The 7,710-nt window shown below is 33.5% G+C and overlaps 1 pseudogene; it reads right to left on the minus strand.

Annotated features, from left to right (window-relative positions):
- Positions 1-6,930: 6,930 nt before the first annotated feature.
- LOC140451381 (uncharacterized) lies at positions 6,931-7,434 on the minus strand (annotated as a pseudogene).
- Positions 7,435-7,710: the final 276 nt, after the last annotated feature.

Consider the following 7,710-nt stretch of genomic DNA (forward strand, 5'->3'; position numbering starts at 1 on the left):
TCGTCCAATAAAAAAATCTGCAATCTCCAGGAAGGTAGGCATTCTTTATGATCATCTTCATTAGCAAATTGCTCGGACTCAGTATCATGATCTTCTTTCACTATATATTCGACTTCTCTCGCTATACACTCATCATCGTCAGTGTCTATTTCACTTTCACCGTGCTTTTCTTGTTAGTTCAGCCTTTCTTCTTGTAATTCTCGTGAAATTCTTTCTGCTTTCCTTTTCAACTCGTTAGGTTTTAGACTCCTTCGTTTCCTAGAACAAAAAATCGTTTAGAATATCTTAAAAATTGTAAAAAAATAAAACACTTACATTATCGGTCGCTTAGCGACAACTGCACCACAAACGTAACACACCCACAAAAAACGTAATATCAACGGACTTGATGCGATTTAAAATCTGACTGCACTTGACTAGCTGCTCGTGCACATTGAAAGAAAGGAATACCTTGTGTTATACAGTTTGAAACAAATTGTGCGGTGTGTTTGCCGCCGGCGCGACCGCCGAAGGGTTAATAAAACAAGCACATGCCATGATGACAGTAAAATTCTCCTGTTAGTGATTCCATAGTAAATCATGTGGAAAAAACCAGGAAAAAAACCTCATATTACTATCCCGACATGGTAAGTATTTGGTCTTACATTTAGTTTACTCTTAATAAACACAAAATTCTGTTTGTATTTTTCTTCTATTAACTTCCTCTTTTAATATGGGCAACCAGATTATAATGCATTCTGCCGAGGAATTTGCGACACACTTGGTCTCATTTAGCATAATTAGAGCCGCTTCTTTGGTTTTTCTCTTTTTACTATCCGTTTCTTTTAGGACTATACTTGAATCATTCCATTGAACCCTATGTTCATTATTCCATGCGTGTTTACATATCTGAGATCTATCAATATTTTGTTTATCAGCAAACAGTAATTATATTTAGATAAACAAGGTCTTGTTTTTATTGTATCGAAATAGACTTTTTCTTTGTCTAGGCACTTGTTGTACTGAATGTTGATCTAGGAATTTAGAAATAAATATATTTATCGGTGAGGAGAAGCAAACCTTTTTGCATCTTTTTCGGGGTCCCAAAATTAACATTTTCAGCTAAATTTTGCTTGTTCGTAAGATTTTTAGAGGTCAAATCTTTGATGAGTGGACTATTAACTAGTTTGTACATTAGGCTTGTAGCCACTGCTTAATATGGATAAAAAGAATGCCGTTATATACCTTAAAATCTTCAAAAAAGTACATATAGAAGAAATAATATTTTATCTGATCCAGTTACCTCGTTTTTCTGAAGTAATCTCTAAGCTTCTGCCCCCAATACATTATTTATTGCTGCAAGAACTTTAATTAGCCTAGTTTTTAAACAAATATACAAATTAGTCATAATGTTTTTGTTGTTTACCCACCACAACGATACCTTTTTAACAAAATCAATTGTATACACCCTTGCTTTGAATACGAGACAGAGAAAACTTCGCCAGGGCGAGATTGTATAATACTTAATGAACCATCAAAACTTGTTTTAGTGTTTCAGACTCTGTTCTGCGCCTCAGGATTTTATTTCTCTACAAATTAAGGGAATGGCGGCAAGTTGAACAAATTGTTAAATTTGCATATCAGAGTTTCAGACATGGAGATTCCTTTTAGCGTAAAAGGTTTTAAATACAGAGTATATAGAAGAGCGAGGGAGTTGTGAAAGTGTCAAAAGTACGAACATCGGAAAATTATAATATTGGTTATAAAGCGGCTCTATTTAAGTAGACGAGCACAAGAAACTAGAGCAGTAGAAGTGAAGCATATTTATTAGTTTTATACAGATTAGGAATGGAAATATTGCAATGAAATAATATGGCTTCAATTATTTAAATTTGGTTTTTGTCTCGTGAAATAAATAGGCAATAATGTTTATATTGCAATGTAAAGTAGATATCACTCTTACTTACCTACTATTATTGTTAAAGGTACTAAAATAATCAAAAATAAATCTGTAACCTGCCATCAAGATATCTATAAACTTGGAAATTTCCATCAAACCTAAAGGGAAATATTATCCTAAATCAGAAAGATTTTATATCAATAGGTTGACATCATTATTTTATGTTATCAGGTTAACATAATTTCCTAATATACAGGGTGTCCTGGAAAATAGTGCGTTCCTTAACGATATGTGCAGATTGCAGCATTTAAAACAAAAAAGTCTTATAACATTTTTTTATGAAGTTAACCGTTTTCAAAAAAAAATTATTTATTTTAATCCATTTGATTATTGTTTGCAGAAAAGGAAATACAGCCGGCAACGTTGCGTTCCTTATTATTCTTCGTTAATTACTGTAAATCAGCTATCATGAATCATCGATCGTTAGGCATAATATGTATTGATACTGAATACAGTGATAGAGAAAAAGCATGTATTTGTTTTTATTAAATATTTAATAATTAAAGTTTGAATACTGTTTTTACTTACATGGAAAATTATTATTACAATAAATGTTCGAAATGGCCACTATTTGCACAGATACACGCGTTTATTCGACGAATCCAATTATTCTCAATATTATAAATATGTAAATTATGTCTGATTATTTCAGCAGCATCAAAAATTCGTTGCCGCAATTGAGCTTCTGTTTTAATTTCATCCTGGTTGTCGTATACTAATGATTTTAGATGTCCCCTAAAATAAAAGTCCATAACATTGCATTCTGGTGTTCTGGGTGGCCACAAAACGTGTCCATTTCTACCGATCCAACGACGAGGAAAAGTGATGCCGAGGAAATCTTTAATATGTCTCGTAAAATGTGCTGGAGCCCCGTCATGAAAAAAACCACTTTTCAGAGCGTATTTGTAACGGAACGGAGCGTATCGGTAGAACATGCTGCAAAAAATTTAAATAGGATTCTCCATTCAATCTTCTGGGAAGTTCGTACGGTCCAATCAGACGATTACCAATAATCCCAGCCCATAAATTTATACTAAATTGTTTTTGAAAATTTGTCCTACGTATAGCATACGGGTTTTTATCACTCCTCACGTGACAATTGTGAAAATTAAACACACCATTTCTCGTAAAACAAGCTTTATCTGCACACAACACTTTGCACGGAAATTCGGGTTCTCTGGCGATTTTGTTTTGAAACCATCTACAAAATCTTAATCTGCGAGGTAAATCGCCTTGGTGTAAATCTTGCACTCGTTGGTAATGGTAAGGATGTAACAGTTGTTCCGTAAATGTCTTGTGAACAATGTTTTTTGAAATGCCAACCATTGCAGCCACAGATCGAATACTTACTCTTGGATTATTACTGACTATATCCAAAATCACATCTTCTGCATTTAGTCTACGGTTACTTCGTGTTCTACCGCTAGTTTTTTTAGGTATCACACAACCCGTCTCTAATAACCTTTGGGACACGTTCACAAAACTTCGGGCATTAGGATTTCGTCGTTCGGGATAGCGTTCAACATAAAGTCTAACAGCCCTATTACTGTCACAGTGGGCTTCACCGTACGTAATTAACCCTTTTCGGGCAAGTGGTTCCACAGCGGAACCACAAATTCATAAATTTCTAAAACCTTTCCTAGTAAACGCTTGCCGGAACCACGTTCAGACCGGTGTCCCCTACCATTTTGTGTTTTAGATCGCTAATGCGGCGACTTTCTCGGTGGCTTCAGTTTGTTTCAAGGAGCGGTAGATGTATGTTACCTTTTTACTTTTTGTCACGCATAACGAATTTTTTTATTTCAACTACGCAAATAAAAGATATGTCAGGTAAGTGGATCATAAATATATACATATTGATGTTATTTTAGAGTTGTTACAAAAAAGTTCTTATATTTTTTCATAAATATGTTGTTTTTTGCTTTCAAAATATGTGGTTTCATGTGGACCCACAAAGCCTATTATTAGCATAATATAAATATTTGTTTTTATTGTTTCAGGAAATCGTTTCTTTAGAGAGCTTGAAGCTCTCGAAGCTGATGAGGTATTTCAACTTATTGAAGAGATACCATCCGGAGAAGAATCAGAAGCTTCCGAAATAGAGTCAGATGATGATGGACGAGAGGATGAACCTCCCGATGATACCAATGATGAATCATTTGTTATTGAAGATGATCTTCAAGAAATACAAAATACTGCGGAAAATGAAGACATTGGTACGGACATTGAAATAGAATCAAGTAATCAAGAATCAAGTGAAGACGAAACTGGAGTCAATAGGAAAAGAATACTAACAAAAAAAATACAAGACACAAATACACAAAACAAAGGTAAAAAGAAACCTAAGAATGAAGAAAAGGTAGTTGTTTGGTCCGATGATTCAAAAAAATTTGGTAAGAGTCCTTCAGTTTTTGTAAGTGATGTAGGTCCTAATGTGCCCGAAGAGATAGAAGAACCGCTGGATATATTTATGCTTCTTTTTTCAGAGGAGCTTTTGGATACATTAGTATTTCAGACCAACTTGTATGCAACCCAAAAAAATAAACAATATATTCCAACAACAAAAGAAGAAATGAAATGTTTCTTAGGAATCAATATTCTTATGGGTATAAAAAAAGATCCAAGCTACAGAGATTATTGGTCTGCAAGAACTGATTTACGGGACACCTATATATCATCTGCTATGTCTCGAAATCGGTTTGATTGGTTTTTGGGTAACATGCACCTAAATGACAACTTTATTGCTCCTAAAAAAGGTTCTAATGATTATGACAAATTGTATAAAATAAGACCAATGATAGATAGATTGACGGAAACATTTGATAAGTATTATAATCCCAGTAAATGCCAGTCAGTTGACGAAGGAATGATTAAGTTCAAGGGGCGAAGCTCACTACGACAATACATGCCGAAAAAACCGACAAAAAGGGGTTATAAAATATGGGTGCAAGCAAATGAATCTGGTTTTGTTTCGCTATTCCAGATTTATACAGGTAAAACAGGTGATCTTGCAGAAAAAGGTTAGGGGCTAGAGTGGTCAAAGATTTAACAAGTAGTCTTGCTGGTAAGTGTCATGAAGTGTATATGGACAATTTTCTTACTTCTTATCTACTCTTAGAAGAACTACGGGCCCAATATATATATATGCTTGTGGAACAGCAAAGCTGAATACTAAATTTTTTCCCAAAGATTTCTCTAATGATAAATCAATGAAACGTGGTGACACATGTTGGAAAATTAGTAATGGGGGCATATTGGCAACAAAATGGATGGATAACAAATCTGTTCATTTCTTGAGCAATTTTCATAACCCTGAAGATATGCAGGAAATCTCAAGAAAGCAAAAAGATGTCTCCAAAAAAACTTTCACTGGTCTTACAGTAGTGACAGATTATAATAAACATATGGGTTACGTAGACAAATCAGATATGTACAAGGCTTGCTATGCAATAGATCGTAAATCTAAAAAATGGTGGCATCGAATTTTCTGGCATTTTATTGATCTAACAATTGTAAACGCATATATCATATTCAAAGAAAGATCTCAAACACCATCAGTTACTCTCAAAGTTTTTCGTTTAGCAGTATCTGCAGGTTTGATAGGTGCTGATCCTTCCACTCCCCAAAGAGGAGGACCAAGTTCAACAGCAGAAGTGCCGAATAAATTTAAAATTCAGGTTCCCATTGAAATACGCACCGACAAAGCTGCTCATATGCCCATTCATGGCAATAAAGTTCGATGTGCTCACTGTAGCACTAGAAACCAACCTCATAGAACTAGATGGCACTGTTCCTCATGTAAAGTTGGGCTTTGTCTCACGGATAAATCTAATTGCTTTTCAAGTTTTCATAAAAAATAAAAATAACTTTTTTGAATTCATACTTATTTTCCTGTGGTTGTAATTGTTTTTGTAGTTTTCATGCGAAATAAATAACTTTTTTTAATTCATACTTATTTCCCTGTGGTTCCACCATGGAACCACCTCGAAACTCCAAAAAGTTGTCATAAAAAAATATTATTTCCAATTTTTGGTGTTAAATTTTACGATAAATAACACAATTTTTGTTGAGAAATACATTTTAATGCAAATAGCATAATTCGGGCTGCAAAGGGTTAACATATCGTGATACTCGCGAATCGAAAACATTACAAATAATGTACCTTTTCTGTATCAAAATAAATTAAACTATCGCATACCTTTTGGAGCGCAACGTTGCCGGATGTATTTGCTTTTCTGTGGACACTAATCAAATGGATTAAATTTAATATATATATTTTTTTGAAAACGGTTGGCTTTATAAAAAAATGTTATAATACTTTTTTGTTTTAAATGCTACACTCTTACTTACGCCCTTACCTTTAAGGATCGCACTATTTTCCGGGACATCCTGTATATACTTTTAAAAACGATTTTTCTGTTCGAAATTAAAATTGGGATTGGTTTTTATTTATGAGAACTTCAAGAAACGATAGGAACGAATTAGTTTCCACCTTCATTGTGAACTGAATACTATGTGAATAGTGCTTGAATCTTGAAATTTTTCATAAGGATATTAGCAATTACTGGAGATAATGGGGAACCCATCGAGGCACCATACAATGGACATACAATATATAACGAGATATAAATAGTCTTGTTGAATAAAGTATGTCGTTTTTAGAATGTTTAGAGTTTCGTCTATACGAATCTTTGTGAAAAGTGAAACGATATCGAAACTTACTGCAATGTCTGACGTTGAAATATGGTATTGTTTAAGAAGTTCGATGAAATGAACAGAATTTTTGATGAAAAATGAAGCATTTTTGGAAAGATATTGTAAAGTTTTGGCTTGGCAAATAGTTGTATAGGGCAGTTGTATGCACTGACAATGTGACGCAAAAAAATATCGGGTTTGTGAACTTTGGATAGGCTCTTTTGAGCTATTTTTAAATAGCGTAGAAATTAAAAGGGCTGAATTTGCTAAAACTTTCAACGTGTTAAGTACACACTTTAATAAACTAGTTTTTTCATTATAGTGAGAAACTCCTCTTGATTTATTTCACCACCTCCATCTCTATTTGCTTCATCTATTATTTCTTGCAGCTCCTCGTCTGTTAAATTTTCGCCAAGTTCCTTTGCTACACGTTTTAGATTTTTAAAACTTATTTTTCCTGTTTCATCATCATCAAATAACCTAAATGCTTTCATAATTTCCTCTTTGAATTTTCTGCCATTTTGATAGACATTAACTGCAAGAAATCATTAAAAGATATTTCCCCAGTACCATCTTTATCTATATCAGCAATCATTTTTTTGATTTCTTCTTTCTTTGGTTTAAATCCTAATGCTCTTATAGCTACTTTTAGATCTTTGGCATCTATTTTACCAGTAGATTCATTGTCAAATAGATCAAAAGCTTCTTTGATATCATTTTTTTGTTCATCACTTACTTCAAACTTGGGACCAGACTTCTTTCTGACTGTTGTCGCTGGATTCTTATAGGAGGCAGACATATCTATTCGAGGTATTCTAAAAGAATTTTTACGAGGAATTAGAAAATGTTATATCTTAACAGGAGGAGTGGTTTTGTTGATGATGGCTGTTGTTGTTTTCTCTAGATAGGTTATTGGATTATTAGGAATTGGTCTGTAGTCTGAAGTAGTAACGAGATTTGAGAGTTTATTAATGTAAAAAAAAGTGTTTAGGATGACTATAGTGGGTTTTAAAGTTGTATTCTCATTAAAAACTGTATGTCCAATATTTTTTTATCTTCTAAAATTAATTCTACAG

This window comes from Diabrotica undecimpunctata, chromosome 1, assembly GCF_040954645.1.
Source record: "Diabrotica undecimpunctata isolate CICGRU chromosome 1, icDiaUnde3, whole genome shotgun sequence".
Classification (NCBI taxonomy): Eukaryota; Metazoa; Arthropoda; class Insecta; order Coleoptera; family Chrysomelidae; genus Diabrotica; species Diabrotica undecimpunctata.